At 39.6% G+C, this 19310-nt stretch overlaps 43 non-coding genes across 43 annotated transcripts; all 43 read left to right on the top strand.

The window, feature by feature from the left end:
* The first annotated feature begins 1 nt into the window (after window position 1).
* On the top strand, window positions 2-120 carry LOC142171042 (5S ribosomal RNA). The gene has a single exon (XR_012700655.1). It is a non-coding gene; the product is annotated as a 5S ribosomal RNA (ribosomal RNA).
* Window positions 121-433: 313 nt separating this feature from the next.
* On the top strand, window positions 434-552 carry LOC142171064 (5S ribosomal RNA). Its single transcript, XR_012700677.1, has one exon. It is a non-coding gene; the product is annotated as a 5S ribosomal RNA (ribosomal RNA).
* A 311-nt stretch (window positions 553-863) lies between these two features.
* LOC142170918 (5S ribosomal RNA) lies at window positions 864-982 on the top strand. The gene has a single exon (XR_012700529.1). It is a non-coding gene; the product is annotated as a 5S ribosomal RNA (ribosomal RNA).
* Window positions 983-1293: 311 nt separating this feature from the next.
* On the top strand, window positions 1294-1412 carry LOC142170981 (5S ribosomal RNA). Its single transcript, XR_012700594.1, has one exon. It is a non-coding gene; the product is annotated as a 5S ribosomal RNA (ribosomal RNA).
* A 313-nt stretch (window positions 1413-1725) lies between these two features.
* On the top strand, window positions 1726-1845 carry LOC142171062 (5S ribosomal RNA). The gene has a single exon (XR_012700675.1). It is a non-coding gene; the product is annotated as a 5S ribosomal RNA (ribosomal RNA).
* A 311-nt stretch (window positions 1846-2156) lies between these two features.
* Window positions 2157-2275, top strand: LOC142171009 (5S ribosomal RNA). The gene has a single exon (XR_012700622.1). It is a non-coding gene; the product is annotated as a 5S ribosomal RNA (ribosomal RNA).
* Window positions 2276-2586: 311 nt separating this feature from the next.
* LOC142171055 (5S ribosomal RNA) lies at window positions 2587-2705 on the top strand. The gene has a single exon (XR_012700668.1). It is a non-coding gene; the product is annotated as a 5S ribosomal RNA (ribosomal RNA).
* Window positions 2706-3017: 312 nt separating this feature from the next.
* On the top strand, window positions 3018-3136 carry LOC142170907 (5S ribosomal RNA). The gene has a single exon (XR_012700516.1). It is a non-coding gene; the product is annotated as a 5S ribosomal RNA (ribosomal RNA).
* A 312-nt stretch (window positions 3137-3448) lies between these two features.
* On the top strand, window positions 3449-3567 carry LOC142170900 (5S ribosomal RNA). The gene has a single exon (XR_012700509.1). It is a non-coding gene; the product is annotated as a 5S ribosomal RNA (ribosomal RNA).
* Window positions 3568-3878: 311 nt separating this feature from the next.
* On the top strand, window positions 3879-3997 carry LOC142171008 (5S ribosomal RNA). Its single transcript, XR_012700621.1, has one exon. It is a non-coding gene; the product is annotated as a 5S ribosomal RNA (ribosomal RNA).
* Window positions 3998-4308: 311 nt separating this feature from the next.
* Window positions 4309-4427, top strand: LOC142171039 (5S ribosomal RNA). Its single transcript, XR_012700652.1, has one exon. It is a non-coding gene; the product is annotated as a 5S ribosomal RNA (ribosomal RNA).
* A 312-nt stretch (window positions 4428-4739) lies between these two features.
* LOC142171036 (5S ribosomal RNA) lies at window positions 4740-4858 on the top strand. Its single transcript, XR_012700649.1, has one exon. It is a non-coding gene; the product is annotated as a 5S ribosomal RNA (ribosomal RNA).
* Window positions 4859-5170: 312 nt separating this feature from the next.
* On the top strand, window positions 5171-5289 carry LOC142170908 (5S ribosomal RNA). The gene has a single exon (XR_012700517.1). It is a non-coding gene; the product is annotated as a 5S ribosomal RNA (ribosomal RNA).
* A 312-nt stretch (window positions 5290-5601) lies between these two features.
* Window positions 5602-5720, top strand: LOC142170969 (5S ribosomal RNA). Its single transcript, XR_012700582.1, has one exon. It is a non-coding gene; the product is annotated as a 5S ribosomal RNA (ribosomal RNA).
* A 43-nt stretch (window positions 5721-5763) lies between these two features.
* Window positions 5764-5882, top strand: LOC142171041 (5S ribosomal RNA). Its single transcript, XR_012700654.1, has one exon. It is a non-coding gene; the product is annotated as a 5S ribosomal RNA (ribosomal RNA).
* A 311-nt stretch (window positions 5883-6193) lies between these two features.
* Window positions 6194-6312, top strand: LOC142170982 (5S ribosomal RNA). The gene has a single exon (XR_012700595.1). It is a non-coding gene; the product is annotated as a 5S ribosomal RNA (ribosomal RNA).
* A 312-nt stretch (window positions 6313-6624) lies between these two features.
* Window positions 6625-6743, top strand: LOC142170997 (5S ribosomal RNA). The gene has a single exon (XR_012700610.1). It is a non-coding gene; the product is annotated as a 5S ribosomal RNA (ribosomal RNA).
* Window positions 6744-7055: 312 nt separating this feature from the next.
* LOC142171129 (5S ribosomal RNA) lies at window positions 7056-7174 on the top strand. The gene has a single exon (XR_012700742.1). It is a non-coding gene; the product is annotated as a 5S ribosomal RNA (ribosomal RNA).
* A 312-nt stretch (window positions 7175-7486) lies between these two features.
* LOC142170985 (5S ribosomal RNA) lies at window positions 7487-7605 on the top strand. The gene has a single exon (XR_012700598.1). It is a non-coding gene; the product is annotated as a 5S ribosomal RNA (ribosomal RNA).
* Window positions 7606-7917: 312 nt separating this feature from the next.
* LOC142170911 (5S ribosomal RNA) lies at window positions 7918-8036 on the top strand. The gene has a single exon (XR_012700521.1). It is a non-coding gene; the product is annotated as a 5S ribosomal RNA (ribosomal RNA).
* Window positions 8037-8346: 310 nt separating this feature from the next.
* LOC142171007 (5S ribosomal RNA) lies at window positions 8347-8465 on the top strand. The gene has a single exon (XR_012700620.1). It is a non-coding gene; the product is annotated as a 5S ribosomal RNA (ribosomal RNA).
* Window positions 8466-8778: 313 nt separating this feature from the next.
* Window positions 8779-8897, top strand: LOC142170967 (5S ribosomal RNA). Its single transcript, XR_012700580.1, has one exon. It is a non-coding gene; the product is annotated as a 5S ribosomal RNA (ribosomal RNA).
* Window positions 8898-9209: 312 nt separating this feature from the next.
* On the top strand, window positions 9210-9328 carry LOC142171065 (5S ribosomal RNA). The gene has a single exon (XR_012700678.1). It is a non-coding gene; the product is annotated as a 5S ribosomal RNA (ribosomal RNA).
* Window positions 9329-9640: 312 nt separating this feature from the next.
* On the top strand, window positions 9641-9759 carry LOC142170901 (5S ribosomal RNA). The gene has a single exon (XR_012700510.1). It is a non-coding gene; the product is annotated as a 5S ribosomal RNA (ribosomal RNA).
* Window positions 9760-10071: 312 nt separating this feature from the next.
* On the top strand, window positions 10072-10190 carry LOC142171017 (5S ribosomal RNA). Its single transcript, XR_012700630.1, has one exon. It is a non-coding gene; the product is annotated as a 5S ribosomal RNA (ribosomal RNA).
* A 312-nt stretch (window positions 10191-10502) lies between these two features.
* On the top strand, window positions 10503-10622 carry LOC142171193 (5S ribosomal RNA). The gene has a single exon (XR_012700806.1). It is a non-coding gene; the product is annotated as a 5S ribosomal RNA (ribosomal RNA).
* A 313-nt stretch (window positions 10623-10935) lies between these two features.
* On the top strand, window positions 10936-11054 carry LOC142170971 (5S ribosomal RNA). Its single transcript, XR_012700584.1, has one exon. It is a non-coding gene; the product is annotated as a 5S ribosomal RNA (ribosomal RNA).
* A 313-nt stretch (window positions 11055-11367) lies between these two features.
* LOC142171063 (5S ribosomal RNA) lies at window positions 11368-11485 on the top strand. The gene has a single exon (XR_012700676.1). It is a non-coding gene; the product is annotated as a 5S ribosomal RNA (ribosomal RNA).
* A 407-nt stretch (window positions 11486-11892) lies between these two features.
* Window positions 11893-12011, top strand: LOC142171107 (5S ribosomal RNA). Its single transcript, XR_012700720.1, has one exon. It is a non-coding gene; the product is annotated as a 5S ribosomal RNA (ribosomal RNA).
* Window positions 12012-12398: 387 nt separating this feature from the next.
* On the top strand, window positions 12399-12517 carry LOC142170972 (5S ribosomal RNA). Its single transcript, XR_012700585.1, has one exon. It is a non-coding gene; the product is annotated as a 5S ribosomal RNA (ribosomal RNA).
* A 392-nt stretch (window positions 12518-12909) lies between these two features.
* On the top strand, window positions 12910-13030 carry LOC142171058 (5S ribosomal RNA). Its single transcript, XR_012700671.1, has one exon. It is a non-coding gene; the product is annotated as a 5S ribosomal RNA (ribosomal RNA).
* Window positions 13031-13435: 405 nt separating this feature from the next.
* On the top strand, window positions 13436-13554 carry LOC142171130 (5S ribosomal RNA). Its single transcript, XR_012700743.1, has one exon. It is a non-coding gene; the product is annotated as a 5S ribosomal RNA (ribosomal RNA).
* Window positions 13555-13961: 407 nt separating this feature from the next.
* On the top strand, window positions 13962-14080 carry LOC142171156 (5S ribosomal RNA). The gene has a single exon (XR_012700769.1). It is a non-coding gene; the product is annotated as a 5S ribosomal RNA (ribosomal RNA).
* A 403-nt stretch (window positions 14081-14483) lies between these two features.
* Window positions 14484-14602, top strand: LOC142171152 (5S ribosomal RNA). Its single transcript, XR_012700765.1, has one exon. It is a non-coding gene; the product is annotated as a 5S ribosomal RNA (ribosomal RNA).
* A 403-nt stretch (window positions 14603-15005) lies between these two features.
* On the top strand, window positions 15006-15123 carry LOC142171059 (5S ribosomal RNA). Its single transcript, XR_012700672.1, has one exon. It is a non-coding gene; the product is annotated as a 5S ribosomal RNA (ribosomal RNA).
* A 405-nt stretch (window positions 15124-15528) lies between these two features.
* LOC142171138 (5S ribosomal RNA) lies at window positions 15529-15647 on the top strand. Its single transcript, XR_012700751.1, has one exon. It is a non-coding gene; the product is annotated as a 5S ribosomal RNA (ribosomal RNA).
* Window positions 15648-16049: 402 nt separating this feature from the next.
* LOC142171040 (5S ribosomal RNA) lies at window positions 16050-16168 on the top strand. Its single transcript, XR_012700653.1, has one exon. It is a non-coding gene; the product is annotated as a 5S ribosomal RNA (ribosomal RNA).
* A 402-nt stretch (window positions 16169-16570) lies between these two features.
* LOC142171056 (5S ribosomal RNA) lies at window positions 16571-16692 on the top strand. Its single transcript, XR_012700669.1, has one exon. It is a non-coding gene; the product is annotated as a 5S ribosomal RNA (ribosomal RNA).
* A 402-nt stretch (window positions 16693-17094) lies between these two features.
* On the top strand, window positions 17095-17212 carry LOC142171080 (5S ribosomal RNA). Its single transcript, XR_012700693.1, has one exon. It is a non-coding gene; the product is annotated as a 5S ribosomal RNA (ribosomal RNA).
* Window positions 17213-17616: 404 nt separating this feature from the next.
* LOC142171206 (5S ribosomal RNA) lies at window positions 17617-17735 on the top strand. Its single transcript, XR_012700819.1, has one exon. It is a non-coding gene; the product is annotated as a 5S ribosomal RNA (ribosomal RNA).
* A 405-nt stretch (window positions 17736-18140) lies between these two features.
* On the top strand, window positions 18141-18259 carry LOC142171088 (5S ribosomal RNA). The gene has a single exon (XR_012700701.1). It is a non-coding gene; the product is annotated as a 5S ribosomal RNA (ribosomal RNA).
* A 402-nt stretch (window positions 18260-18661) lies between these two features.
* Window positions 18662-18780, top strand: LOC142171227 (5S ribosomal RNA). Its single transcript, XR_012700840.1, has one exon. It is a non-coding gene; the product is annotated as a 5S ribosomal RNA (ribosomal RNA).
* A 405-nt stretch (window positions 18781-19185) lies between these two features.
* Window positions 19186-19304, top strand: LOC142171151 (5S ribosomal RNA). The gene has a single exon (XR_012700764.1). It is a non-coding gene; the product is annotated as a 5S ribosomal RNA (ribosomal RNA).
* The last annotated feature ends 6 nt before the right edge of the window (window positions 19305-19310 follow it).

The raw sequence follows: 19310 nt of genomic DNA, 5'->3' as shown, positions 1-19310 counted from the left end.
CGGATGCGATCATACCAGCTCTAACGCACCGGATCCCATCAGAACTCCGAAGTTATGCGTGCCTGGGCGAGAGTAGTACTAGGATGGGTGACCCCCTGGGAAGTCCTCGTGTTGCATCTCTTTTATTGGCAAAATTTGTATCCTACTTCTTTTTATATATAGATGGTAGAGCCAATAAAATCACAAATGACTTTTACGCAGTGTAAACGATATTTTTTGTGACATGAATGATAAAAAAAAATTAAAGAGGATCTTGACATGTCACTACGTCTTGGTTTCGAAGGCGGAATCCGTAAAAATACATAAAATCAAAAGAGGAATCGCGTAAAACGGATAAATGAGCGTAAAGTTATGTCGTTTTAAGGCTTCACACTTTCGCACCTAGAGCGGAAGGAGGAAGGGTAATAAGAAAATTTAGAGTGCAAGGAATGTCGGATGCGATCATACCACCACTAACGCACCGGATCCCATCAGAACTCCGAAGTTAAGCGCGCTTGGGCGAGAGTAGTACTAGGATGGGTGATCCCCTGGGAAGTCCTCGTGTTGCATCCCTTTTTTTGGCAAAATTTGTATCCTACTTCTTTTAATATATCGATGGTAGAGCCAATAAAATCACAAATGACTTTTACGCAGTGTAAACGATATTTTTTTTACATAAATGATAAAAAAAATTAAAGAGGATCTTGACATGTCACTACGTCTTGGTTTCGAAGGAGGCATCCGTAAAAATACATAAAATCAAAAGAGGAATCGTGTAAAACGGATAAATGAGCGTAAAGTTATGTCGTTTTAAGGCTTCACACTTTCGCACCTAGAGCGGAAGGAGGAAGGGTAATAAGAAAATTTAGAGTGCAAGGAATGTCGGATGCGATCATACCAGCACTAACGCACCGGATCCCATCAGAACTTCGAAGTTAAGCGTGCTTGGGCGAGAGTAGTACTAGGATGGGTGACCCCTTGGGAAGTCCTCGTGTTGCATCCCTTTTTTGGCAAAATTTGTATCCTACTTCGTTTAATATATCGATGGTAGAGCCAATAAAATCACAAATGACTTTTATGCAGTGTAAACGATATTTTTTTTACATGAATGATAAAAAAAAATTAAAGAGGATCTTGACATGTCACTACGTCTTGATTTCGAAGGCGGCATCCGTAAAAATACATAAAATAAAAAGAGGAATCGTGTAAAACGGATAAATGAGCGTAAAGTTATGTCGTTTTAAGGCTTCACACTTTCGCACCTAGAGCGGAAGGAGGAAGGGTAATAAGAAAGTTTAGAGTGCAAGGAATGTTGGATGCGATCATACCAGCACTAACCCACCGGATCCCATCAGAACTCCGAAGTTAAGCGTGCTTGGGCGAGAGTAGTACTAGTATGGGTGACCCCCTAGGAAGTCCTCGTGTTGCATCCCTTTTTTTGGCAAAATTTGTATCCTACTTCTTTTAATATATCGATGGTAGAGCCAATAAAATCACAAATGACTTTTACGCAGTGTAAACGATATTTTTTTTTACATGAATGATAAAAAAAAATTAAAGAGGATCTTGACATGTCACAACGTCTTGGTTTCGAAGGCGGCATCTGTAAAAATACATAAAATCAAAAGAGGAATCGCGTAAAATGGATAAATGAGCGTAAAGTTATGTCGTTTTAAGGCTTCACACTTTCGCAGCTAGAGCGGAAGGAGGAAGGGTAATAAGAAAATTTAGAGTGCAAGGAATGTCGGATGCGATCATACCAGCACTAATGCACCGGATCCCATCAGAACTCCGAAGTTAAGCGTGCTTTGGGCGAGAGTAGCACTAGGATGGGTGACCCCTTGGGAAGTCCTCGTGTTGCATCCCTTTTTTTGGCAAAATTTGTATCCTACTTCTTTTAATATATCGATGGTAGAGCCAATAAAATCACAAATGACTTTTACGCAGTGTAAATGATATTTTTTTTACATGAATGATAAAAAAAATTAAAGAGGATCTTGACATGTCACTACGTCTTGGTTTCGAAGGCGGCATTCGTAAAAATACATAAAATCAAAAGAGGAATCGCGTAAAACGGATAAATGAACGCAAAGTTATGTCGTTTTAAGGCTTCACACTTTCGCACCTAGAGTGGAAGGAGGAAGGGTAATAAGAAAATTTAGAGTGCAAGGAATGTCGGATGCGATCATACCAGCACTAACGCACCGGATCCCATCAGAACTCCGAAGTTAAGCGATCTTGGGCGAGAGTAGTACTAGGATGGGTGACCCCATGGGAAGTCCTCGTGTTGCATCCCTTTTTTTGGCAAAATTTGTATCCTACTTCTTTTAATATATCGATGGTAGAGCCAATAAAATGACAAATGACTTTTACGCAGTGTAAACGATATTTTTTTTACATGAATGATAAAAAAAATTAAAGAGGATCTTGACATGTCACTACGTCTTGGTTTCGAAGGCGGCATCCGTAAAAATACATAAAATCTAAAGAGGAATCGCGTAAAACGGATAAATGATCGTAAAGTTATGTCGTTTTAAGGCTTCACACTTTCGCACCTAGAGTGGAAGGAGGAAGGGTAATAAGAAAATTTAGAGTGCAAGGAATGTCGGATGCGATCATACCAGCACTAACGCACCGGATCCCATCAGAACTCTGAAGTTAAGCGATCTTGGGCGAGAGTAGTACTAGGATGGGTGACCCCATGGGAAGTCCTCGTGTTGCATCCCTTTTTTTGGCAAAATTTTTATCCTACTTCTTTTAATATATCGATGGTAGAGCAAATAAAATCACAAATGACTTTTACGCAGTGTAAACGATATTTTTTTTACATGAATGATAAAAAAAAATTAAAGAGGATCTTGACATGTCACTACGTCTTGATTTCGAAGGCGGCATCCGTAAAAATACATAAAATCAAAAGAGGAATCGCGTAAAACGGATAAATGAGCGTAAAGTTATGTCGTTTTAAGGCTTCACACTTTCGCACCTAGAGCGGAAGGAGGAAGGGTAATAAGAAAGTTTAGAGTGCAAGGAATGTCGGATGCGATCATACCAGCACTAACCCACCGGATCCCATCAGAACTCCGAAGTTAAGCGTGCTTGGGCGAGAGTAGTACTAGGATGGGTGACCCCCTGGGAAGTCCTCGTGTTGCATCCCTTTTTTGGCAAAATTTGTATCCTACTTCTTTTAATATATCGATGGTAGAGCCAATAAAATCACAAATGACTTTTACGCAGTGTAAACGATATATTTTTTTACATGAATGATAAAAAAAAATTAAAGAGGATGTTGACATGTCACTACGTCTTGGTTTCGAAGGCGGCATCCGTAAAAATACATAAAATCAAAAGAGGAATCGCGTAAAATGGATAAATGAGCGTAAAGTTATGTCGTTTTAAGGCTTCACACTTTCGCACCTAGAGCGGAAGGAGGAAGGGTAATAAGAAAATTTAGAGTGCAAGGAATGTCGGATGCGATCATACCAGCACTAACGCACCGGATCCCATCAGAACTCCGAAGTTAAGCGTGCTTGGGCGAGAGTAGTACTAGGATGGGTGACCCCTTGGGAAGTCCTCGTGTTGCATCCCTTTTTTGGCAAAATTTGTATCCTACTTCTTTTAATATATCGATGGTAGAGCCAATAAAATCACAAATGACATTTACGCAGTGTAAATGAGAATTTTTTTTACATGAATGATAAAAAAAATTAAAGAGGATCTTGACATGTCACTACGTCTTGGTTTCGAAGGCGGCATTCGTAAAAATACATAAAATCAAAAGAGGAATCGCGTAAAACGGATAAATGAACGTAAAGTTATGTCGTTTTAAGGCTTCACACTTTCGCACCTAGAGTGGAAGGAGGAAGGGTAATAAGAAAATTTAGAGTGCAAGGAATGTCGGATGCGATCATACCAGCACTAACGCACCGGATCCCATCAGAACTCCGAAGTTAAGCGATCTTGGGCGAGAGTAGTACTAGGATGGGTGACCCCATGGGAAGTCCTCGTGTTGCATCCCTTTTTTTGGCAAAATTTGTATCCTACTTCTTTTAATATATCGATGGTAGAGCCAATAAAATGACAAATGACTTTTACGCAGTATAAACGATATTTTTTTTACATGAATGATAAAAAAAATTAAAGAGGATCTTGACATGTCACTACGTCTTGGTTTCGAAGGCGGCATCCGTAAAAATACATAAAATCTAAAGAGGAATCGCGTAAAACGGATAAATGAGCGTAAAGTTATGTCATTTTAAGGCTTCACACTTTCGCACCTAGAGTGGAAGGAGGAAGGGTAATAAGAAAATTTAGAGTGCAAGGAATGTCGGGTGCGATCATACCAGCACTAACGCACCGGATCCCATCAGAACTCCGAAGTTAAGCGATCTTGGGCGAGAGTAGTACTAGGATGGGTGACCCCATGGGAAGTCCTCGTGTTGCATCCCTTTTTTTGGCAAAATTTGTATCCTACTTCTTTTAATATATCGATGGTAGAGCCAATAAAATCACAAATGACTTTTACGCAGTGTAAACGATATTTTTTTTTACATGAATGATAAAAAAAATTAAAGAGGATCTTGACATGTCACTACGTCTTGATTTCGAAGGCGGCATCCGTAAAAATACATAAAATCAAAAGAGGAATCGCGTAAAACGGATAAATGAGCGTAAAGTTATGTCGTTTTAAGGCTTCACACTTTCGCACCTAGAGCGGAAGGAGGAAGGGTAATAAGAAAGTTTAGAGTGCAAGGAATGTCGGATGCGATCATACCAGCACTAACCCACAGGATCCCATCAGAACTCCGAAGTTAAGCGTGCTTGGGCGAGAGTAGTACTAGTATGGGTGACCCCCTGGGAAGTCCTTGTGTTGCATCCCTTTTTTTGGAAAAATTTGTATCCTACTTCTTTTAATATATCGATGGTAGAGCCAATAAAATCACAAATGACTTTTACGCAGTGTAAACGATATTTTTTTTACATGAATGATAAAAAAAAATTAAAGAGGATCTTGACATTTCACTACGTCTTGGTTTCGAATGCGGCATCCGTAAAAATACATAAAATCAAAAGAGGAATCGCGTAAAACGGATAAATGAGCGTAAAGTTATGTCGTTTTAAGGCTTCACACTTTCGCACCTAGAGCGGAAGGAGGAAGGGTAATAAGAAAATTTAGAGTGCAAGGAATGTCGGATGCGATCATACCAGCACTAACGCACCGGATCCCATCAGAACTCCGAAGTTAAGCGTGCTTGGGCGAGAGTAGTACTAGTATGGGTGACCCCCTGGGAAGTCCTCGTGTTGCATCCCTTTTTTTGGCAAAATTTGTATCCTACTTCTTTTAATATATCGATGGTAGAGCCAATAAAATCACAAATGACTTTTACGCAGTGTAAACGATATTTTTTTTACATGAATGATAAAAAAAAATTAAAGAGGATCTTGACATTTCACTACGTCTTGGTTTCGAATGCGGCATCCGTAAAAATACATAAAATCGAAAGAGGAATCGCGTAAAACGGATAAATGAGCGTAAAGTTATGTCGTTTTAAGGCTTCACACTTTCGCACCTAGAGCGGAAGGAGGAAGGGTAATAAGAAAATTTAGAGTGCAAGGAATGTCGGATGCGATCATACCAGCACTAACGCACCGGATCCCATCAGAACTCCGAAGTTAAGCGTGCTTGGGCGAGAGTAGCACTAGGATGGGTGACCCCTTGGGAAGTCCTCGTGTTGCATCCCTTTTTTGGCATCACTTTCGTTTAATTTGTATCCTGGGAATGTCGGATGCGATCATACCAGCACTATCGCACCGGATCCCATCAGAACTCCGAAGTCAAGCGTGCTTGGGCGATAGTAGTACTAGGATGGGTGACCCCCTGGGAAGTCCTCGTGTTGCGTCCCTTTTTTGGCAAAATTTGTATCCTACTTCTTTTAATATATCGATGGTAGAGCCAATAAAATCACAAATGACTTTTACGTAGTGTAAACGATATTTTTTTTACATGAATGATAAAAAAAAATTAAAGAGGATCTTGACATGTCACTACGTCTTAGTTTCGAAGGCGGCATCCGTAAAAATACATAAAATCAAAAGAGGAATCGCGTAAAACGGATAAATGAGCGTAAAGTTATGTCGTTTTAAGGCTTCACACTTTCGCACCTAGAGCGGAAGGAGGAAGGGTAATAAGAAAATTTAGAGTGCAAGGAATGTCGGATGCGATCATACCAGCACTAACGCACCGGATCCCATCAGAACTCCGAAGTGAAGTGTGCTTGGGCGAGAGTAGTACTAGGATGGATGACCCCTTGGGAAGTCCTCGTGTTGCATCCCTTTTTTTGGCAAAATTTGTATCCTACTTCTTTTAATATATCGATGGTAGAGCCAATAAAATCACAAATGACTTTTACGCAGTGTAAACGATATTTTTTTTACATGAATGATAAAAAAAAATTAAAGAGGATCTTGACATGTCACTACGTCTTGGTTTCGAAGGCGGCATCCGTAAAAATACATAAAATCAAAAGAGGAATCGCGTAAAACGGATAAATGAGTGTAAAGTTATGTCGTTTTAAGGCTTCACACTTTCGCACCTAGAGCGGAAGGAGGAAGGATAATAAGAAAATTTAGAGTGCAAGGAATGTCGGATGCGATCATACAAGCACTAACGCACCGGATCCCATCAGAACTCCGAAGTTAAGCGTGCTTGGGCGAGAGTAGTACTAGTATGGGTGACCCCCTGGGAAGTCCTCGTGTTGCATCCCTTTTTTTGGCAAAATTTGTATCCTACTTCTTTTAATATATCGATGGTAGAGCCAATAAAATCACAAATGACTTTTACGCAGTGTAAACGATATTTTTTTTACATGAATGATAAAAAAAAATTAAAGAGGATCTTGACATGTCACTACGTCTTAGTTTCGAAGGCGGCATCCGTAAAAATACATAAAATCAAAAGAGGAATCGCGTAAAACGGATAAATGAGCGTAAAGTTATGTCGTTTTAAGGCTTCACACTTTCGCACCTAGAGCGGAAGGAGGAAGGGTAATAAGAAAATTTAGAGTGCAAGGAATGTCGGATGCGATCATACCAGCACTAACGCATCGGATCCCATCAGAACTCCGAAGGTAAGCGTGCCTGGGTGATAGTAGTACTAGGATGGGTGACCCCCTGGGAAGTCCTCGTGTTGCATCCCTTTTTTTGGCAAAATTTGTATCCTACTTCTTTTAATATATCGATGGTAGAGCCAATAAAATCACAAATGACTTTTACGCAGTGTAAACGATATTTTTTTTTACATGAATGATAAAAAAAATTAAAGAGGATCTTGACATGTCACTACGTCTTGGTTTCGAAGGCGGCATCCGTAAAAATACATAAAATCAAAAGAGGAATCGCATAAAACGGATAAATGAGCGTAACGTTATGTCGTTTTAAGGCTTCACACTTTCGCACCTAGAGCGGAAGGAGGAAGGGTAATAAGAAAATTTAGAGTGCAAGGAATGTGGGATGCGATCATACCAGCACTAACGCACCGGATCCCATCAGAACTCCGAAGTCAAGCGTGCTTGGGCGATAGTAGTACTAGGATGGGTGACCCCCTGGGAAGTCCTCGTGTTGCATCCCTTCTTTTGGCAAAATTTGTATCCTACTTCTTTTAATATATCGACGGTAGAGCCAATAAAATCACAAATGACTTTTACGCAGTGTAAACGATATTTTTTTTTACATGAATGATAAAAAAAATTAAAGAGGATCTTGACATGTCACTACGTCTTGGTTTCGAAGGCGGCATCCGTAAAAATACATAAAATCAAAAGAGGAATCGCGTAAAACGAATAAATGAGCGTAAAGTTATGTCGTTTTAAGGCTTCACACTTTCGCACCTAGAGCGGAAGGAGGAAGGGTAATAAGAAAATTTAGAGTGCAAGGAATGTCGGATGCGATCATACCAGCACTAACGCACCAGATCCCATCAGAACTCCGAAGTTAAGCGTGCTTGGGCGAGAGTAGTACTAGGATGGGTGACCCCCTGGGAAGTCCTCGTGTTGCATCCCTTCTTTTGGCAAAATTTGTATCCTACTTCTTTTAATATATCGACGGTAGAGCCAATAAAATCACAAATGACTTTTACGCAGTGTAAACGATTTTTTTTACATGAATGATAAAAAAAAATTAAAGAGGATCTTGACATGTCACTACGTCTTGGTTTCGAAGGCGGCATCCGTAAAAATACATAAAATCAAAAGAGGAATCGCGTAAAACGGATAAATGAGCGTAAAGTTATGTCGTTTTAAGGCTTCACACTTTCGCACCTAGAGCGGAAGGAGGAAGGGTAATAAGAAAATTTAGAGTGCAAGGAATGTCGGATGCGATCATACCAGCACTAACGCACCGGATCCCATCAGAACTCCGAAGCTAAGCGTGCTTGGGCGAGAGTAGTACTAGGATGGGTGACCCCCTAGGAAGTCCTCGTGTTGCTTCTTTTTTTTTGGCAAAATTTGGATCCTACTTCTTTTAATATATCGATGGTAGAGCCAATAAAATCACAAATGACTTTTACGCAGTGTAAACGATATTTTTTTTTATTTGAATGATAAAAAAAAATTAAAGAGGATCTTGACATGTCACTACGTCTTGGTTTCGAAGGCGGCATCCGTAAAAATACATAAAATCAAAAGAGGAATCGCGTAAAATGGATAAATGAGCGTAACGTTATGTCGTTTTAAGGCTTCATACTTTCGCACCTAGAGCGGAAGGAGGAAGGGTAATAATAAAATTTAGAGTGCAAGGAATATCGGATGTGATCATACCAGCACTAACGCACCGGATCCCATCAGAACTCCGAAGTTATGCGTGCTTGGGCGAGAGTAGTACTAGGATGGGTGACCCCCTGGGAAGTCCTCGTGTTGCATCCCTTTTTTTGGCAAAATTTGTATCCTACTTCTTTTAATATATCGATGGTAGAGCCAATAAAATCACAAATGACTTTTACGCAGTGTAAACGATATTTTTTTTACATGAATGATAAAAAAAAATTAAAGAGGATCTTGACATGTCACTACGTCTTGGTTTCGAAGGCGGCATCCGTAAAAATACATAAAATCAAAAGAGGAATCGCGTAAAACGGATAAATGAGCGTAACGTTATGTCGTTTTAAGGCTTCACACTTTCGCAAATAGAGCGGAAGGACGAAGGGTAATAAGAAACTTTTGAGTGCAAGGAATGTCGGATGCGATCATACCAGCACTAACGCACCGGATCCCATCAGAACTCCGAAGTCAAGCGTGCTTGGGCGATAGTATTACTAGGATGGGTGACCCCCTGGGAAGTCCTCGTGTTGCATCCCTTGTATTGGTAAAATTTGTATCCTACTTCTTTTAATATATCTATGGTAGAGCCATTAAAATCACAAATGACTTTTACGCAGTGTAAACGATATTTTTTTTACATGAATGATAAAAATAAATTAAAGAGGATCTTGACATGTCACTACGTCTTGATTTCGAAGGCGGCATCCATAAAAATACATAAAATCAAAAGAGGAATCGCGTAAAACGGATAAATGAGCGTAAAGTTATGTCGTTTTAAGGCTTCACACTTTCGCACCTAGAGCGGAAGGAGGAAGGGTAATAAGAAAATTTAGAGTGCAAGGAATGTCGGATGCGATCATACCAGCACTAACGCACCGGATCCCATCAGAACTCCGAAGCTAAGCGTGCTTGGGCGAGAGTAGTACTAGGATGGGTGACCCCCTGGGAAGTCCTCGTGTTGCATCCCTTTTTTTGGATAAATTTGTATCCTACTTCTTTTAATATATCGATGGTAGGGCCAATAAAATCACAAATGACTTTTACGCAGTGTAAACGATATTTTTTTTACATGAATGATAAAAAAAAATTAAAGAGGATCTTGACATGTCACTATGTCTTGGTTTCGAAGGCGGCATCCGTAAAAATACATAAAATCAAAAGAGGAATCGCGTAAAACGGATAAATGAGCGTAACGTTATGTCGTTTTAAGGCTTCACACTTTCGCAAATAGAGCGGAAGGACGAAGGGTAATAAGAAACTTTTGAGTGCAAGGAATGTCGGATGCGATCATACCAGCACTAACGCACCGGATCCCATAAGAACTCCGAAGTCAAGCGTGCTTGGGCGATAGTAGTACTAGGATGGGTGACCCCCTGGGAAGTCCTCGTGTTGCATCCCTTTTTTTGGCAAAATTTGTATCCTACTTCTTTTAATATATCGATGGTAGATCCAATAAAATCACAAATGACTTTTACGCAGTGTAAACGATATTTTTTTTACATGAATGATAAAAAAAAATTAAAGAGGATCTTGACATGTCACTACGTCTTGGTTTCGAAGGCGGCATCCATAAAAATACATAAAATCAAAAGAGGAATCGCGTAAAACGGATAAATGAGCGTAAAGTTATGTCGTTTTAAGGCTTCACACTTTCGCACCTAGAGCGGAAGGAGGAAGGGTAATAAGAAAATTTAGAGTGCAAGGAATGTCAGATGCGATCATACCAGCACTAACGCACCGGATCCCATTAGAACTCCGAAGTTAAGAGTACTTGGGCGAGAGTAGTTACGAGGATGGGTGACCCCCTGGGAAGTCCTCGTGTTGCAGCCCTTTTTTTGGCAAAATTTGTATCCTACTTCTTGTAATATATCGATGGTAGAGCCAATAAAATCACAAATGACTTTTACGCAGTGTAAACGATATTTGTTTTTACATGAATGATAAAAAAAAATTAAAGAGGATCTTGACATGTCACTACGTCTTGGTTTCGAAGGCGACATCCATAAAAATACATAAAATCAAAAGAGGAATCGCGTAAAACGGATAAATGAGCGTAAAGTTATGTCGTTTTAAGGCTTCACATTTTCGCACCTAGAGCAGAAGGAGGAAGGGTAATAAGAAAATTTAGAGTGCAAGGAATATCGGATGCGATCATACCAGCACTAACGCTCCGGATCCCATCAGAACTCCGAAGTTATGCGTGCTTGGGCGAGAGTAGTACTAGGATGGGTGACCCCCTGGGAAGTCCTCGTGTTGCATCCCTTTTTTTGGCAAAATTTGTATCCTACTTCTTTTAATATATCGATGGTAGAGCCAATAAAATCACAAATGACTTTTACGCAGTGTAAACGATATTTTTTTTTACATGAATGATAAAAATAAATTAAAGAGGATCTTGACATGTCACTACATCTTGGTTTCGAAGGCGGCATCCGTAAAAATACATAAAATCAAAAGAGGAATCGCGTAAAACGGATAAATGAGCGTAAAGTTATGTCGTTTTAAGGCTTCACACTGTCGCACATAGAGCGGAAGGAGGAAGGGTAATAAGAAAATTTAGAGTGCAAGGAATGTCGGATGCGATAATACCAGCACTAACGCACCGGATCCCATCAGAACTCCGAAGTCAAGCGTGCTTGGGCGAGAGTAGTACTAGGATGGGTGACCCCTGGGAAGTCCTCGTGTTGCATTTCTTTTTTTTTTGCAAAATTTGTATCCTACTTCTTTTAATATATCGACGGTAGAGCCAATAAATTCACAAATGACTTTTACGCAGTGTACACGAAATTTTTTTTACATCAATGATAAAATAAAAATTAAAGAGGATCGCCGGCCGAATACGATTTGATAATAAAAATAAAGAAAATATTTAAAAATTACGATTATCAACCACGACCTTACGGGCTTAGCACCGTTGCACTTGACATGTCACTACGTCTTGGTTTCGAAGGCGGCATCCGTAAAAATAAATAAAATCAAAAGAGGAATCGCGTAAAACGGATAAATGAGCGTAAAGTTATGTCATTTTAAGGCTTCACACTTTCGCACCTAGAACGGAAGGAGGAAGGGCAATAAGAAAATTTAGAGTGCAAGGAATGTCGGATGCGATCATACCAGCACTAACGCACCGGATTCCATCAGAACTCCGAAGTCAAGTGTGCTTGGGCGAGAGTAGTATTAGGATGGGTGACCCCCTGGGAAGTCCTCATGTTGCATCCCTTTTTTTGGCAAAATTTGTATCCTACTTCTTTTAATATATTGACGGTAGAGCCAATAAATTCACAAATGACTTTTACGCAGTGTAAACGATATTTTTTTTACATGAATGATAAAAAAAAATTAAATAGGATCGCCGGCAAATACGATTTGATAATAAAAATAAAGAAAATATTTAAAAATTACGATTATCAACCACGACCTTACGAGCTTAGCACCGTTACACTTGACATGTCACTACGTCTTGGTTTCGAAGGCGGCATCCGTAAAAATACATAAAATCAAAAGAGGAATCGCGTAAAACGGATAAATGAGCGTAAAGTTATGTCGTTTTAAGGCTTCACAATTTCGCACCTAGAGCGGAAGGAAATTTAGAGTGCAAGGAATGTCGGATGCGATCATACCAGCACTAACGCACCGGATCCCATCAGAACTCCTAAGCTAAGCGTGCTTGGGCGAGAGTAGTACTAGGATGGGTGACCCCCTGGGAAGTCCTCGTGTTGCATCCATTTTTTTGGCATACTTCTTTTAATATATCGACGGTAGAGCCAATAAATTTACAAATGACTTTTACGCAGTGTAAACGATATTTTATTTTCATGAATGATAAAAAAAAATTAAAGAGGATCGCCGGCCAAATACGATTTGATAATAAAAATAAAGAAAATATTTAAAAATTACCATTAAAAACCACGACCTTACGGGATTAGCTCCGTTGCACTTGACATGTCACTACGTCTTGGTTTCGAAGGTGTCATTCGTAAAAATACATAAAATCAAAAGAGGAATCGCGTAAAACGGATAAATGAGCGTAAAGTTATGTCGTTTTAAGGCTTCACACTTTCGCACCTAGAGCGGAAGGAGGAAGGGTAATATGAAAATTTAGAGTGCAAGGAATGTCGGATGCGATCATACCAGCACTAACGCACCGGATCCCATCAGAACTCCGAAGTTAAGCGTGCTTGGGCGAGAGTAGTAGTACTAGGATGGGTGACCCCTGGGAAGTCCTCGTGTTGCATCCCTTTTTTTTGGCAAAATTTGTATACTACTTCTTTTAATATATCGACGGTAGAGCCAATAAATTCACAAATGACTTTTACGCAGTGTAAATGATATTTTTTTTACATGAATGATAAAAAAAAATTAAAGAGGATCGCCGGCCAAATATGATTTGATAATAAAAATAAAGAAAATATTTTAAATTTACGATTATCAACCACGACCTTACGGTCTTAGCACCGTTGCACTTGACATGTCACTACGCCTTGGTCACGAAGGCGGCATCCGTAAAAATACATAAAATCAAAAGAGGAATCGCGTAAAACGGATAAATGAGCGTAAAGTTATGTCGTTTTAAGGCTTCACACTTTCGCACCTAGAGCGGAAGGAGGAAGGGTAATAAGAAAATTTAGAGTGCAAGGAATGTCAGATGCGATCATACCTGCACTAACGCACCGGATCCCATCAGAACTCCGAAGTCAAGTGTACTTGGGCGAGAGTAGTACTAGGATGGGTGACACCCTGGGAAGTCCTCGTGTTGCATTTCTTTTTTTTTTTGCAAAATTTGTATCCTACTTCTTTTAATATATCGACGGTAGAGCCAATAAATTCACAAATGACTTTTACGCAGTGTACACGAAATGTTTTTTACATCAATGATAAAATAAAAATTAAAGAGGATCGCCGGCCTAATACAATTTGATAATAAAAATAAAGAAAATATTTAAAATTACGATTATCAACCACGACCTTACGGGCTTAGCACTGTTGCACTTGACATGTCACTACGCCTTGGTCTCGAAGGCGGCATCCGTAAAAATACATAAAATCAAAAGAGGAATCGCGTAAAACGGATAAATGACCATAAAGTTATGTCGTTTTAAGGCTTCACAATTTCGCACCTAGAGCGGAAGGAGGAAGGGTAATAAGAAAATTTAGAGTGCAAGGAATGTCTGATGCGATCATACCAGCACAAACGCACCGGATCCCATCAGAACTCCGAAGTCTAGCGTGCCTGGGCGAGAGTAGTACTAGGATGGGTGAACCCCTGGGAAGTCCTCGTGTTGCATCCCTTTTTTTGGCAAAATTTGTATCCTACTTCTTTTAATATATCGACGGTAGAGACAATAAATTCACAAATGACTTTCACACATTGTAAACGATATTTTTTTTACATGAATGATAAAAAAAAATTAAAGAGGATCGCCGGCCAAATAGATTAGACAATAAAAATAAAGAAAATATTTAAAAATTACGATTTTCAACCATGACCTTACGGGCTTAGCACCGTTGCACTTGACATGTCACTACGCCTTGGTCTCGAAGGCTGCATCCTTAAAAATACATAAAATCAAAAGAGGAATCGCGTAAAACGCATATATGAGCGTAAAGTTATGTCGTTTTAAGGCTTCACACTTTCGCACCTAGAGCGGAAGGAGGAAGGGTAATAAGAAAATTTAGAGTGCAACGAATGTCGGATGCGATCATACCAGCTCTAACGCACCGGATTCCATCAGAACTCCGAAGCTAAGCGTGCTTGGGTGAGAGTAGTACTAGAATGGGTGACCCCCTGGGATGTCCTCGTGTTGCATCCTTTTTTTTGGCAAAATTTGTATCCTACTTCTTTTAATATATCGACGGTAGAGCCAATAAATTCACAAATGACTTTTACGCAGTGTAAACGATATTTTTTTTACATGAATGATAAAAAAAATTAAAGAGGATCGCCGGCCAAATACGATTTGATAATAAAAATAAAGAAAATATTTAAAAATTATGATTATCAACCACGACCTTACGGGCTTAGCACCGTTGCACTTGACATGTCACTACGTCTTGGATTCGAAGGCGGCATCCGTAAAAATACATAAAATCAAAAGAGGAATCGCGTAAAACGGATAAATGAGCGTAAAGTTATGTCGTTTTAAGGCTTCACACTTTCGCACCTAGAGCGGAAGGAGGAAGGGTAATAAGAAAATTTAGAGTGCAAGGAATGTCGGATGCGATCATACCAGCACTAACGCATCGGATCCCATCAGAACTCCGAAGTTAAGCGTGCTTGGGCGAGAGTAGTACGAGGATGGGTGACCCCTGGGAAGTCCTCGTGTTGCATCCCTTTTTTTTGGCAAAATTTGTATACTACTTCTTTTAATATATCGACGGTAGAGCCAATAAATTCACAAATGACTTTTACGCAGTGTAAATGATATTTTTTTTACATGAATGATAAAAAAAAATTAAAGAGGATTGCCGGCCAAATACGATTTGATAATAAAAATAAAGAAAATATTTAAAAATTACGATTATCAACCACGACCTTACGGGCTTAGCACCGTTGCACTTGACATGTCACTACGCCTTGGTCACGAAGGCGGCATCCGTAAAAATACATAAAATCAAAAGAGGAATCGCGTAAAACGGATAAATGAGCGTAAAGTTATGTCGTTTTAAGGCTTCACAATTTTGCACCTAGAGCGGAAGGAGGAAGGGTAATAAAAAAATTTAGAGTGCAAGGAATGTCTGATGCGATCATACCAGCACTAACGCACCGGATCCCATCAGAACTCCGAAGTCTAGCGTGCTTGGGCGAGAGTAGTACTAGGATGGGTGACACCCTGGGAAGTCCTCGTGTTGCATCCTTTTTTTTGGAAAAATTTGTATCCTACTTCTTTTAATATATCGACGGTAGAGCCAATAAATTCACAAATGACTTTTACACATTGTAAACAATTTTTTTTACATGAATGATAAAAAAAAATTAAAGAGGATCGCCGGCCAAATACGATTTGATAATAAAAATAAAGAAAATATTTAAAAATTACGATTTTCAACCACGAGCTTACGGGCTTAGCACCGTTGCACTTGACATGTCACTACGCCTTGGTCTCGAAGGCGGCATCCGTAAAAATACATAAAATCAAAAGAGGAATCGCGTAAAACGCATAAATGAGCGTAAAGTTATGTCGTTTTAAGGCTTCACACTTTCGCACCTAGAGCGGAAGGAGGAAGGGTAATAAGAAAATTTAGAGTGCAAGGAATGTCGGATGCGATCATACCATCACTACCGCACCGGATCCCATCAGAACTCCGAAGCTAAGCGTGTTTGGGTGAGAGTAGTACTAGGATGGGTGACCCCCTGGGAAGTCCTCGTATTGCATTCCTTTTTTTGGCAAAAATTGTATCCTACTTCGTTTAATATATCGACGGTAAAGCCAATAAATTCAAAATGACTTTTACGCATTGTAAACGATATTTTTTTTACATGAATGATAAAAAAAAATTAAAGAGGATCGCCGGCCAAATACGATTTGATAATAAAAATAAAGAAAATATTTAAAAATTACGATTATCAACCACGACCTTACGGGCTTAGCACCGCTGCACTTGACATGTCACTACGTCTTGGTCTCGAAGGCGGCATCCGTAAAAATACATAAAATCAAAAGAGGATTCGCGTAAAATGGATAAATGAGCATAAATTTATGTCGTTTTAAGGCTCACACTTTCGCACCTAGAGCGAAAGGAGGAAGGGTAATAAGAAAATTTAGAGTGCAAGGAATTTCGGATGCGATCATACTAGCACTAACGCACCGGATCCCATCAGAACTCCGAAGTCAAGCGTGCTTGGGCGAGAGTAGTAGTACTAGGATGGGTGACCCCCTGGGAAGTCCTCGTGTTGCATCCCTTCTTTTGGCAAAATTTGTCTCCTACTTCTTTTAATATATCGACGGTAGAGCCAATAAATTCACAAATGACTTTCACGCATTGTAAACGAATTTTTTTTTACATGAATGATAAAAAAAATTAAAGAGGATCGCCGGTCAAATAGATTTGATAATAAAAATAAAGAAAATATTTAAAAATTACGATTTTCAACCACGACCTTACGGGCTTAGCACCGTTGCACTTGACATGTCACTACGCCTTTGTCTCGAAGGCGGCATCCGTAAAAATACATAAAATCAAAAGAGGAATCGCGTAAAACGCATATATGAGCGTAAAGTTATGTCGTTTTAAGGCTTCACACTTTCGCACCTAGAGCGGAAGGAGGAAGGGTAATAAGAAAATTTAGTGTGCAAGGAGTGTCGGATGCGATCATACCAGCACTAACGCACCGGATTCCATCAGAACTCCGAAGCTAAGCGTGCTTGGGTGAGAGTAGTACTAGGATGGGTGACCCATGGGAAGTCCTCGTGTTGCATTCCTTTTTTGGCAAAATTTGTATCTTACTTCTTTTAATATAACGACCGTAGAGCCAATAAATTCACAAATGACATTTACGCAATGTAAACGATATTTTTTTTTACATGAATGATAAAAAAAAATTAAAGAGGATCGGCGGCCAAATATGATTTGATAATAAAAATAAAGAAAATATTTAAAAATTACGATTATCAACCACGACCTTACGAGCTTAGCACTGTTGCACTTGACATGTCACTACGCCTTGGTCTCGAAGGCGGCATCCGTAAAAATACATAAAATCAAAAGAGGAATCGCGTAAAACGGATAAATGAGCATAATGTTATGTCGTTTTAAGGCTTCACAATTTCGCACCTAGAGCGGAAGGAGGAAGGGTAATAAGAAAATTTAGAGTGCAAGGAATGTCTGATGGGGTCATACCAGCACTAACGTACCGGATCCCATCAGAACTCCGAAGTCGAGCATGTTTGGGCGAGAGTAGTACTAGGATGGGTGACCCCCTGGGAAGTCCTCGTGTTGCATCCCTTCTTTTGGCAAAATTTGTATCCTACTTCTTTTAATATATTGACAGTAGAGCCAATAAATTCACAAATGACTTTTACGCATTGTAAACGATATTTTTTTTACATGAATGATAAAAAAAATATTAAAGAGGATCGCGGGCCAAATACGATTTGATAATAAAAATAAAGAAAATATTTAAAAATTACGATTATCAACCACGACCTTACGGGCTTAGCACCGTTGCATTTGACATGTCACTACGCCTTGGTCTCGAAGGCGGCATCCGTAAAAATACATAAAATCAAAAGAGGAATCGCGTAAAACGGATAAATGAGCGTAAAGTTATGTCGTTTTAAGGCTTCACACTTTCGCACCTAGAGCGGAAGGAGGAAGGGTAATAAGAAAATTTAGAGTGCAAGGAATGTCTGATGCGATCATAGCAGCACTAACGCACCGGATCCCATCAGAACTCCGAAGTCAAGCATGCTTGGGCGAGAGTAGTACTAGGATGGGTGACCCCCTGGGAAGTCCTCGTGTTGCATCCCTTTTTTTGGAAAAATTTGTATCCTACTTCTTTTAATATATCGACGGTAGAGCCAATAAATTCAAAAATGACTTTTACGCACTGTAAACAATATTTTTTTACATGAATGATAAAAAAAATTAAAGAGGATCGCCGGCCAAATACGATTTGATAATAAAAATAAAGAAAATATTTAAAAATTACGATTATCGACCACGACCTTACGGGCTTAGCACCGTTGCACTTGACATGTCACTACGCCTTGGTCTCGAAGGCGGCATCCGTAAAAATACATAAAATCAAAAGAGGAATCGCGTAAAACGGATAAATGAGCGAAAAGTTATGTCGTTTTAAGGCTTCACACTTTCGCACCTAGAGCGGAAGGAGGAAGGGTAATAAGAAAATTTAGAGTGCAAGGAATGTCGAATGCGATCATACCAGCACTAACGCACCGGATCCCATCAGAACTCCGAAGTCAAGCGTGCTTGGGCAAGAGTGGCACTAGGATTGGTGACCCCCTAGGAAGTCCTCGTGTTGCATCCCTTTTTTTTGGCAAAATTTGTATCCTAGTTCTTTTAATATATCGACGGTAGAGCCAATAAATTCACAAATGACTTTTACGCATTGTAAACGATATTTTTTTTAAATGAATGATAAAAAAAAATTAAAGAGGATCGCCGGCCAAATACGATTTGATAAAAAAAATAAAGAAAATATTTAAAAATTACGATTATCAACCACGACCTTACGGGCTTAGCACTGTTGCACTTGACATGTCACTACGCCTTGGTCTCGAAGGCGGCATCCGTAAAAATACATAAAATCAAAAGAGGAATCGCGCAAAACGGATAAATGAGCGTAAAGTTATGTCGTTTTAAGGCTTCACACTTTCGAACCTAGGGCGGAAGGAGGAAGGGTAATAAGAAAATTTAGAGTGCAAGGAATGTCGGATGCGATCATACCAGCACTAACGCACCGTATCCCATCAGAACTCCGAAGTCAAGCGTGCTTGAGCAAGAGTAGTACTAGGATGGGTGACCCCCTGGGAAGTCCTAGTGTTGCATCCCTTTTTT

Source organism: Nicotiana tabacum, chromosome 16 (assembly GCF_000715075.1).
Source record: "Nicotiana tabacum cultivar K326 chromosome 16, ASM71507v2, whole genome shotgun sequence".
Taxonomy (NCBI): Eukaryota; Viridiplantae; Streptophyta; class Magnoliopsida; order Solanales; family Solanaceae; genus Nicotiana; species Nicotiana tabacum.
This window is presented reverse-complemented; position numbering and strand designations above follow the sequence as displayed.